General features: G+C 33.4%; 4 long non-coding RNA genes across 13 annotated transcripts; all 4 read left to right on the top strand.

The window, feature by feature from the left end:
* Nucleotides 1–4,034, top strand: LOC110227854. 10 transcript variants are annotated; one of them, XR_002331516.1, is made up of 6 exons: nt 1–352; nt 489–635; nt 982–1,142; nt 1,290–1,370; nt 1,552–1,593; nt 3,799–4,034. It is a non-coding gene; the product is annotated as an uncharacterized LOC110227854 (long non-coding RNA). The 10 variants fall into 10 exon arrangements; XR_002331519.1 differs by lacking the exon at nt 3,799–4,034 and adding an exon at nt 2,160–2,588; XR_002331517.1 differs by lacking the exon at nt 1,552–1,593.
* Nucleotides 4,035–4,936: 902 nt separating this feature from the next.
* LOC110227773 lies at nt 4,937–5,457 on the top strand. Its single transcript, XR_002331454.1, has 2 exons — nt 4,937–5,080; nt 5,170–5,457. It is a non-coding gene; the product is annotated as an uncharacterized LOC110227773 (long non-coding RNA).
* Nucleotides 5,458–6,377: 920 nt separating this feature from the next.
* On the top strand, nt 6,378–7,253 carry LOC110227083. Its single transcript, XR_002330884.1, has 2 exons — nt 6,378–6,694; nt 7,018–7,253. It is a non-coding gene; the product is annotated as an uncharacterized LOC110227083 (long non-coding RNA).
* Nucleotides 7,254–8,155: 902 nt separating this feature from the next.
* On the top strand, nt 8,156–8,656 carry LOC110227811. The gene is made up of 2 exons (XR_002331496.1): nt 8,156–8,298; nt 8,388–8,656. It is a non-coding gene; the product is annotated as an uncharacterized LOC110227811 (long non-coding RNA).
* The last annotated feature ends 3,604 nt before the right edge of the window (nt 8,657–12,260 follow it).

Genomic DNA, 12,260 nt, shown 5'->3' with positions numbered 1-12,260 from the left:
CATACTTCACCACTTTGGGCCTATACTAACTTCATCAGCCCAATAAGACAAAACACAAAAACCCACTTCTCTTGTTGACTCTGTCTTTCTTCTCCTTTGTCGTTGACCTCTCTGTCACGACATCTTCTTCTTTTTCACTTGCTTCTTCTTTGCTTTGCTTCTTCATCTTCTGAAGCTTCTTCTTCTCTTTTGCAAGTTCAATCAAGGATACAATTCCAACACTCCCTCTTGGATCCTTGATTGAAATCCCCAATTCCAATTTAGGGATTTGAATCCCTTTGCTTCTTCTTCTTCTCTGGAATCGCCTCTTCCCTGTGCGAGTCCCTTTCACGATCTTTGGCACAGCTCACTAGTAAGCTTGCCTCCTTCATCTCCCTCTTGCTTTGAATCTCCGCGCATCGAGCTTCTTCTTCTCGATTCTTTGTGCGTGAAGTTCTTCTTCTCCCTCTGTCTTCTTTGACCCCTTGATCAATTTCTCTTCCTTGCAGGGACACTTCAACTCTAGGGTTTTCCATGTCTCCTCAAGTCATCTTCTACGTGAGCTCTCCTCACGTTCTCATTTAATTTCTTCTCCGTGACCACTCGTCACGTCTCTTGCTCGGCTGACATTGCAACCGGCTTCAGCTCCCACTGTGGTGAGCTTTTTCTTTGCTTGGTGTCTTCCTTTGATCACCAGCCTCTTCACTCTGTTTTTGATTCTCCGAACCATCACCTGCTTTAGCTTTAGGACACTTTTCCTCTGACTTGAACCACCACCTCGGCTTTCACTACCGTAGTATGGTTGGCTTCTCCTCAAGTCATCACCTTAGCTTTAGCCTTGGTCGTTTGGTTCCTCAAATCTCCACCTTAGTCTTCTTAACCTTAGCTTGATTGGTTTCTTGAATCATCAACCTCGGCACTCTCCGATTTGGTTTGTTTGATTCCTTACACCTCCACTTTGGTCTTTCTAACTTTGGCTTCTCTTTCTCCTTCTCGTTTCAGCTTACGAACCGCTCGGATTCTCAACCTCAACAAGCATCTTCAAGCTTCACCTTCACTGTGCCGGACAAGCAAGGAATTTCGTTTCACAACTCTGTCTCCACCACCGCACTATCTCCACAGCTTCTTCCAGAGATCTCCTTGTCTTCTTGGATGCTCTTGGGGTACGGTCTTGTGGAACAGTTTGTGAAAGATTGATGGTGCTCAGTGCTCTTCCTTGTCACCACCTCTCTTTCCTTCCATTTTTCTCTGACATAGTCTCTGGTTTACTCTTCTCTCTTCTAGCCTTACACATCTCTTCTTTTGTGTAGGCACCTTCTCTTCATCTCTCTCACCAACCACTTACTTCAGTGGCTGCAAGATCTTCAGCTTTGGTGGAGCTTCACACTCAGGTTTGCTCCTTCTCTTCTTCACGGCTTCTTCTTTGCCGACACACCTTCAGCAGCTTCTAGGGCTGCATCATCACTTCTTCTTTTTTTTTTTTTTTTTTTTTTTTTTTTTTTTTTTCTTTGCCGTCTTCTTCTCACGGCCAGCTCTCTTCTTCTTTGATGGCTGTCTCCATCTTCTTCACAGCTTCTACTTCCTTGGACATCCTTTGACAGGCTCCAAGATCAAGTAAGCTCTGATACCATGTTGTAATTCTCACAATCTCTCTATCTTTCACACTCATTTACGGTTTCATTGTCTTTAGAGAGAAAGAACAAAAACCATTTTACTATAATCTTCTACATTGATAATTGATTGGATCACTCCTTACAAAGCACACATACACATTCATATAGTAGATTTCTTCTACTCACCATACTCACTCTCTTAGACTCTAAACTTAGTCACTATTTGACCTTACTTCTAGACTTTAGACTTAAGCATACAAGCAACCTTACACTAGCTACTAACAATCCCAACAACTCTCAACTACTCTAGCTTAAGTACTTTAGCTAGAATAAGATACATAAGTTAATTCTACGAATGGGCCACAAAGAAACATACTTCACCACTTTGGGCCTATACTAACTTCATCAGCCCAATAAGACAAAACACAAAAACCCACTTCTCTTGTTGACTCTGTCTTTCTTCTCCTTTGTCGTTGACCTCTCTGTCACGACATCTTCTTCTTTTTCACTTGCTTCTTCTTTGCTTTGCTTCTTCATCTTCTGAAGCTTCTTCTTCTCTTTTGCAAGTTCAATCAAGGATACAATTCCAACAGTTCTTTCGGCGAGGTGAACGGCGTAGAATCCGACCGAAGCAGCGAAGAGAGAGCGCCACGTGCCGTTTCGATTCGAATCTGCTGGAGAAGAACTCGGAGATTCCTTAGCTTTTCGTGTCGCTCTTCGTCTCCGGTGACGGCATTCGTAGGCGGAGCTTGTGCGGGTTGAGATTCGGATTTGGGGTCGGTGGAGGCTGAGAAGAGACGACATGAGCATGATGCTGAGACAGACTCAGTGAACTTGACGGTGGCGTAACGAGAAGATTTCGAAACGAGTCTTAAGCGAGTCACCATCGTTGAGCTGCCGGAGAACTCGGCAAAATTGAAAGACACCCAAATCTTAACGTAATAAAACCTTATAAATAAAACATATATTTGGAAAATTAATGAAATTTTGAAATTAGTTACAAAATTCATTGCGCGATTATGTTTAATTAAGTTTAAGGATTTCAATTACCAAAAAAAAAGGTTTAGGGATTTCAATTCGGTTTATTCTACTGGGTTTTGATTTGGCATCGGTTCGGTACAGTAAACCACAGATAAACCACGAAATTCAAAATTTTGGGGACCAAGATCTCAAACTTTTGATTTAGGGGGAAACTAGAGTTTAACTTCTGATCTGTGTGGATTGCGGTCGAGGTCCGAATTCTGTGTAGTTGTGATACTATATGAAACTTCCTAGGGGGACACAGATCGTTTTCCCTCCTTTTATATATAAAAATGTTTTTGGCTCTTGGTGGTGACATCAAAAATAGTAGTACCATACAAAGTGGGTGATTGATTGAGCTGTATCTATAAAATTTAAATTATAATGTACATTTCTTTGTTGTACCTTTGTTGGATGTAGCTATATATATTAACTATATATGTAATTTTATATATATATATATATATATGTAATTTTTAGCTATGTATATTTTAAAATAAAAATATGATTGATAGTTATAAGCCTTGTTCTAAAAATCGGGCTAGGCGGCCGATTAATCGGCGCCTAGGCGCTAGGCGGTGCTGTACCGATGGGTTTAATGCATAATCGGTTTAAGAAATCGGTTTACTGATTACACCCCGCGTAAACCCGATTTTTTGGAAAATCGCCGATTTAATAATTTAAAAATTTGGGCTTTAATTCGAATTGGGCCTCAAAATTAATTAAACCCATTTATTTTTCTGGATTTGGAATTTTGGTTTAATGAAACCCACATCCACGTTTTCTTCTTCTCTCCACTCGTGCATTACAGTGAAACCAAACAAAATTAACAAAACCTAAACAAGTTTTTTTCTTAAAAGAATGGAAGAAACCTAATGAACTTTGCTCACATCCCATAATCTCGTCTCTCAAAAATTAGTTCTAACCCTAACAAAATTTGATTTGATTTTGAGCCACTCTTATCTCTAAAATCTCAACATCGGCACTACACAATTCTGCAACTTTCTCTCTGGTGCGTCTTCGTTCTTCTTTTTAGATTTTATACTTTGTTTGCCAATTAGGAATGTGAAGAACGCTTGTGTTTTTCTTGTTGTTCGATTACTTGTTTTTTTTTACTGTGACAGTTTGAATCTTTCTTGATGTTTCTATCATCCTTCGTTTGATTCAATTGTTTGATCATTTGCAGATAATTAAAAAGTCCTAACTAAACAAGAAGTCCAACATATGCTAATTACTTGATCATTGAAGAAATCAAACGAGGAAGAAGTAGTAGTCTTCACTTTTTTGTGACCTTTCACTATTTTTTGTGTGTCTCTAGATCAAGACCATACTATTTTTTGTATAACATGTTGGAACTTTAAATTGTATTTTGAATACCCATTTAGGATGAATGTCATTTTGATATAAAGTAATTTTGCAAAAGTATTGATAAAAGTTTTAAAATATTTTAGTATTTAAATTGTACTAGAAATATTTTAAAAATATATATAATATTGACTAAAAACTAATCCCGATTAATCCCCGTGTAATCTCCGATTTTCTTGCTAGGCGCTAGGCCCACCCTCACCGCCCGACTAGCGCCTAGCGATTTTTTTAACATGGGTTATAAGTTAAAACAGACACTACAAGCAATAATAATAAGAGTTCATTTGAGAAAATACCCTAAACTAAGATTATAATTCAGCCATATATTTTAAACCATCATTGAAGATGATCTCAAACTATCGCCAAACGAAAGCTAACTCAAAGAGGTATCTGGTCTCCAAGTATGAGCTAAATCCGAATATGGAAAGGTTTCCAACAAATGCCAAAGTTCTGAATTTTATGTATGAGATACACCTTTTCATCCTTAAATGACTGTATTTTTCGAACAAGTTTAATCTTTCTCCAAATTATTTTTTAATATGAATTGACTCAATAACAACAACAAAATTTCGGTAAGACACTTAAATTAGAAACTAGAGTCAAAAGTGGTAAAGATTGTTACATATCATTTACTAATGGAGGATCCTCGATATCACTTGGAAAATTTTATTCCTAACTTTGTTATGCAATAGGGTTATTAAAGAAAAATCACCTTATAGCATTTTAGCAATTATATTGACCTGGTTAATTGGTTTTCATATCCAAGCTTCGTAAAAAAAATAAAAACTGATTTTATATAAGATAAATTTTCTAAAATAAAGACCGATCCCACTGATCTCGTAGACTTGGCTCCACCTTTCTTTTTTTTTTCATTCTTTTTTTATCTTTTAACTTTTCCTAATTAATAGCCATATCGTCTGCTAGTATATTAATAGTAGGTGTTGTTGAAAAAAAAACTATATATTTCAGACGAGAATACGACAAGCTATAAGTTTTTGTACCTAAGAGAGGCAATACGTTTATCATTTTCTAAGTCATGAAGTGTGGTGTTTCGTTTATGGTTTATTGTATTCTCGCATACCTTGTTTTAAGCCATGTTAAAGGTAACTTTAGCTTCTTTTTGTGTATTATTAGTTGTTTGTCGAAATATTTTTCATTTTAATAATATTTTTTTGTTGATATAACACAACAGAAGTAGAATCCAAGGGAAAAAGGCTGTGCGAATTCAAGAAATCTTTTCGTGGAAAATGCGGAAAGAATGGAATATTCACATGCTTGAACGACTTTATCAATCTGTCTAACATGCCAAAAAATATGCGCGTAGGAAATTTCAGATGTTTTGATGTTCCACTTTCTCCCGACCATATGTGTAAATATTTTCACGAATGCTGAGCTTTATCTCTCTATAATTAAATTCTCTTCACCAATGAATAATAGTATAGAAGATATAAAGTTATAACGCTTTTTGGATTCTTCCTTACCGAAAAAGGTCAGGTTGGTTTAATGGTTTTTCAAATTATATTACTTTTGATTTTAAATAAGTATCTCTCCGTTAATGTTGAGATCGTAATTCTCTTATACTCCCAGAATCTCTTAATTATTCAAACAAAAAAAAATTAAGATGTCACATCAGAATGAAGAATTCTCAGAAGATGTCACATCAGAATGAAGAGGTGCATCAGAAGATGAATATGCAAAAGGCAAAGATTCATCATGAATTACAGGAGAAGCAATATGAGAAAAGAAAGTATGTATATCATCTGTCAATGTAGAAGATAGAAACGGGAAATATCCTCATTAAGAATGACATGTCTTGAAATTGAAATGACATTGCTCTCCAAATCCAATAAAATAAAACCTCTATAAATTAATACTCGATAAATGAATAACCTTTATAAATTAATCAATTCTTCCAAATTTGAGTTGGGACTAGTGTAAAAACTGACACAAATCGATAAATTAATAAGATAATAATTTTTTTAAAAAATCCTATGTAAACATTTGGTCCTATTAATATTATAAATTAATAATTGTGAAATATGATAAATTAATGAAATATGCCTCTAGTATTGTTTGTTTTTCTTCAATTTGTATCAATTCATGGTAGAATTCAATTCTAATATTTTTACTACATCGAACCATACCAAAAAAAAAAAAAAACTACATCGAATTTTTTTTGTGTTATTTTCTAAACTTAGTATTTGCTTTTCTACTTGTAATTTGTTTTAGAAAGATATTGATTGTAAAGAAAAAATTGCTTTTCACATATAATATTTTTTAAGAAATTACAAAATTAGTAGAATCATCTCTCTATAAATTAATAATTATTAATCTATAGATAAATTAATACCTCTATAAATTACTAGAATTTCTCGGTCCCGACATTATTAATTTATAGAGGTTTTACTGTAATTTGTAACATTTATACCCTGATGGATATCCTAAAAAGATATAGTTTAGCTCTAGGCGTTACAATTCGATCCATCTAGATTATGCAAAACAAGAGTTAAACTTGGATGAAAATGATGCATGTAAGAAGAACGGACTGTGAGAGCTATCGAAGGATTCATCACTAGAGGAGATATTCACAGCTGAGTCACGAGCCGTGTAAGTAACACCAGAGCTTCTACGATTAACAATCGCAGCTCTAAGATTGCCTTGAATCAGAGATTGAGCTTGCCTGGATGCAATTGGAGAAACATAGTCGGGTGAAAAAGGTTGAGCCCTTATTTTGGCACCTTTCTTTGCCATTGATATATATATATTCTTAACATGCAATATATGGTAACTAAGAAAACTCATCTTTTAGGTTTAATTCTAAGTAAGATGAGTTTTCTTAGTTTAGCGACCATGCCAATATAATTACTTAGAATTAAACCTAAAAGATTAGATTTTATACTTTGTTTGCTAATTAGGAATGTGAAGAACGCTTGTGTTTTTCTTGTTGTTCGATTACTTGTTTTTTTTTACTGTGACAGTTTGAATCTTTCTTGATGTTTCTATCATCCTTCGTTTGATTCAATTGTTTGATCATTTGCAGATAATTAAAAAGGCCTAACTAAACAAGAAGTCCAACATATGCTAATTACTTGATCATTGAAGAAATCAAACGAGGAAGAAGTAGTAGTCTTCACTTTTTTGTGACCTTTCACTAATTTTTGTGTGTCTCTAGATCAAGACCATACTATTTTTTGTATAACATGTTGGAACTTTAAATTGTATTTTGAATACCCATTTAGGATGAATGTCATTTTGATATAAAGTAATTTTGCAAAAGTATTGATAAACGTTTTAAAATATTTTAGTATTTAAATTGTACTAGAAATATTTTAAAAATATATAAAATATTGACTAAAAACTAATCCCGATTAATCCCCGTGTAATCTACGATTTTCTTGCTAGGCGCTAGGCCCACCCTCACCGCCCGACTAGCGCCTAGCGATTTTTTTAACATGGGTTATAAGTTAAAACAGACACTACAAGCAATAATAATAAGAGTTCATTTGAGAAAATACCCTAAACTAAGATTATAATTCAGCCATATATTTTAAACCATCATTGAAGATGATCTCAAACTATCGCCAAACGAAAGCTAACTCAAAGAGGTATCTGGTCTCCAAGTATGAGCTAAATCCGAATATGGAAAGGTTTCCAACAAATGCCAAAGTTCTGAATTTTATGTATGAGATACACCTTTTCATCCTTAAATGACTGTATTTTTCGAACAAGTTTAATCTTTCTCCAAATTATTTTTTAATATGAATTGACTCAATAACAACAACAAAATTTCGGTAAGACACTTAAATTAGAAACTAGAGTCAAAAGTGGTAAAGATTGTTACATATCATTTACTAATGGAGGATCCTCGATATCACTTGGAAAATTTTATTCCTAACTTTGTTATGCAATAGGGTTATTAAAGAAAAATCACCTTATAGCATTTTAGCAATTATATTGACCTGGTTAATTGGTTTTCATATCCAAGCTTCGTAAAAAAAAAAAAAACTGATTTTATATAAGATAAATTTTCTAAAATAAAGACCGATCCCACTGATCTCGTAGACTTGGCTCCACCTTTCTTTTTTTTTTCTTTCTTTTTTTATCTTTTAACTTTTCCTAATTAATAGCCATATCGTCTGCTAGTATATTAATAGTAGGTGTTGTTGAAAAAAAACTATATATTTCAGACGAGAATACGACAAGCTATAAGTTTTTGTACCTAAGAGAGGCAATACGTTTATCATTTTCTAAGTCATGAAGTGTGGTGTTTCGTTTATGGTTTATTGTATTCTCGCATACCTTGTTTTAAGCCATGTTAAAGGTAACTTTAGCTTCTTTTTGTGTATTATTAGTTGTTTGTCGAAATATTTTTCATTTTAATAATATTTTTTTGTTGATATAACACAACAGAAGTGGAATCCAAGGGAAAAAGGCTGTGCGAATTCAAGAAATCTTTTCGTGGAAAATGCGGAAAGAATGGAATATTCACATGCTTGAACGACTTTATCAATCTGTCTAACATGCCAAAAAATATGCGCGTAGGAAATTTCAGATGTTTTGATGTTCCACTTTCTCCCGACCATATGTGTAAATATTTTCACGAATGCTGAGCTTTATCTCTCTATAATTAAATTCTCTTCACCAATGAATAATAGTATAGAAAATATAAAGTTATAACGCTTTTTGGATTCTTCCTTACCGAAAAAGGTCAGGTTGGTTTAATGGTTTTTCAAATTATATTACTTTTGATTTTAAATAAGTATCTCTCCGTTAATGTTGAGATCGTAATTCTCTTATACTCCTAGAATCTCTTAATTATTCAAACAAAAAAAAAATTAAGATGTCACATCAGAATGAAGAATTCTCAGAAGATGTCACATCAGAATGAAGAGGTGCATCAGAAGATGAATATGCAAAAGGCAAAGATTCATCAGGAATTACAGGAGAAGCAATATGAGAAAAGAAAGTATGTATATCATCTGTCAATGTAGAAGATAGAAACAGGAAATATCCTCATTAAGAATGACATGTCTTGAAATTGAAATGACATTGCTCTCCAAATCCAATAAAATAAAACCTCTATAAATTAATACTCGATAAATGAATAACCTTTATAAATTAATCAATTCTTCCAAATTTGAGTTGGGACTAGTGTAAAAACTGACACAAATCGATAAATTAATAAGATAATAATTTTTTTTAAAAATCCTATGTAAACATTTGGTCCTATTAATATCATAAATTAATAATTGTGAATTTATCAATATATTTAATATGATAAATTAATGAAATATGCCTCTAGTATTGTTTGTTTTTCTTCAATTTGTATCAATTCATGGTAGAATTCAATTCTAATATTTTTACTACATCGAACCATACCAAAAAAAAAAAAAAACTACATCGAATTTTTTTTGTGTTATTTTCTAAACTTAGTAATTGCTTTTCTACTTGTAATTTGTTTCAGAAAGATATTGATTGTAAAGAAAAAATTGCTTTTCAAATATAATATTTTTTAAGAAATTACAAAATTAGTAGAATCATCTCTCTATAAATTAATAATTATTAATCTATCGATAAATTAATACCTCTATAAATTACTAGAATTTCTCGGTCCCGACATTATTAATTTATAGAGGTTTTACTGTAATTTGTAACCTTTATACCCTGATGGATATCCTAAAAAGATATAGTTTAGCTCTAGGCGTTACAATTCGATCCATCTAGATTATGCAAAACAAGAGTTAAACTTGGATGAAAATGATGCATGTAAGAAGAACGGACTGTGAGAGCTATCGAAGGATTCATCACTAGAGGAGATATTCACAGCTGAGTCACGAGCCGTGTAAGTAACACCAGAGCTTCTACGATTAACAATCGCAGCTCTAAGATTGCCTTGAATCAGAGATTGAGCTTGCCTGGATGCAATTGGAGAAACATAATCGGGTGAAAAAGGTTGAGCCCTTATTTTGGCACCTTTCTTTGCCATTGATATATATATATTCTTAACATGCAATATATGGTAACTAAGAAAACTCATCTTTTAGGTTTAATTCTAAGTAATTATATTGGCACGGTCGCTAAACTAAGAAAACTCATCTTTTAGGTTTAATCTTTTTGGATTTTGAAATGATATTAATCAAAACAAATGATGATTTGAAGTACTAATCAAGCAAACTTATCATCCTTAACAAAAAGATCATCCTAAACAACCAACAAACAGTATTCAAAAGCAAGTTCGAACTCAGGATTTTTTTCTTTCATGAAGAGGAAAAGCTTCTTCATCTCAGCTTGAGACTCTCGGTGTTCCTGATCACAGCATGCATTCTCAGACTCGTGTTCATAAATCGTGCGCCGAAGTTGATCTTGAAGCTCCACAAGAGTTGCTGCAGAAGAGCTCGCATAACTCTCTTTCCATTCTTATACTTTTGTGTCTTGACCAAAATGCATCCTTATGTTATGAGTTTGACAGCAAATTCAGAATTTTGACGCTTACCTAGAGCATAAAACATAAACTGATGTTGATTAGAGCTTAAAACACCTACCAAAAAACAAACAAAAACTGATGTTGATCTCTCTAACCCAAATTTCTTTTTTGAGAGGTGGATCAATTAATCAGACCTGGCGTTGCAGTTCAATGGCTGCAAACATGTTCCTTGCACCCTGTAATGTGTCCACATCAGCACATTAGATTATATCTTTCTTAGGTTATAAAAAGATATGTTTTATACATTAATAATACCAAAATCTCACAGAAGAAAAATTGCATGACTGTTTTCTTTGGTAATATACTCTTTGAAGTTGATACCTCAACCACCTATATTATAAACCCAACACAGCAACGTAAGAACTAAAAGACTTGTATCCAAATATACAACGACCGAAAGTAGTCAAACTTAACTAAACAATAAAAGAACTAAAAAAGTTTGTTTTTTCTTAATGAGTCCTACTACTCCAGACAATCTAAAACTTCAATACAAGAAGATTCTCATGTCTTCACCATACCAATCAACAAGTTTAACTTTATTAAGTCAATCAAAGACTAAAGCAAGCAACATAAATCAAAGACTAAAGCAAGCAACATATCCAACAAAGTCTCAATCTACCAAAACTACCAGACTTAACAGGAAAGAACAAGGACAAGAAAGAAACCTTATCGACGTAGGGCCACATGTACGAGAGAAAGAAATCTGTTAAACCAGTCCACCTTAATGTAAACAATAAAAAGAACAATCAGTTCAAATAATCGATGGTAGCTAGATCAAAAGTTCAATGCTTTAATTCAAAAAAAGGCTCGCAGATTAACAATCAACCAACGAAAAATCGAGTGAATCATTAAGTTACCCATATGACCAAAACAAACAAAACAAACCTCAAACATGAAGAGTTAGATTAAGATGCGACAAGTGTGTTTGATTGATGTTTTAACTTGCTCATCAGCACAAACAGAGAATAGATTCGGCGGTTTCTGAACCGGCTCCCATGGTCATTCAAGCTCAGCCACCGCCGCTTTAAGCTCGGCGCGTTTCCGCATCTCACAAATCTGGCGTTCTCGGTATAATTTCGCCATGAGGAGTTGTTTCTGTTTCTTCGCTTGACCTCCCTCCTCGTCCTCGACTTGATTTTCCCATATTTGCCATAAAATCAGTTTCAATTGAGATAGAAGAGAGAAATTCGAAGAGAGAATAGAAGGAAATCGAAGAGGATTGAAGGAAGAGGAGAGAAAAGTAAGAGATCAGATGGGAAAAATACCTAAGTTTTGGATACAACTAAAGTGTCGATTGATTTTGGGTTTTGTCTAAAACCATCCTAAGTCTCAAACCCAAATTAAAAAAGCGGAGCCAAAATTTTCATTCAGTTTGAAAAGAAAACTAAAAATAGTCACAAATAAGTCGCAAAGTGGTCTTTTATGACATATTCTTAAGAATCATAATTTTATTTTCTTAAATTACAAAACTTAAGACACAAAGAAAATCTATATGTTATAATCAATAAAATTACAATACAAAACAAAAACAAGATCAATTAGTCTAATGAGTTAAAACATGAAATGCAAAAAAATTTAAGAAATTTCAAAATCATTAGTAACATTACATATAACACTTGTGTAATGTTCAAAACCTTGTGCAAACCATAGAAAACTTAAAGTTTTTTGGCATAATAATGATTCAGTATCTATAGTAATTCAAATCAATATAGAAACCTTAAAACTTAACATGAAATTCAATGAATTTAGGACATTTCAAAAGTATTAGTTGACATTACATATACCATGATGTAATGTTA

This window comes from Arabidopsis lyrata (assembly GCF_000004255.2).
Source record: "Arabidopsis lyrata subsp. lyrata unplaced genomic scaffold ARALYscaffold_6, whole genome shotgun sequence".
In the NCBI taxonomy this organism is placed as follows: domain Eukaryota; kingdom Viridiplantae; phylum Streptophyta; class Magnoliopsida; order Brassicales; family Brassicaceae; genus Arabidopsis; species Arabidopsis lyrata.
This window is presented reverse-complemented; position numbering and strand designations above follow the sequence as displayed.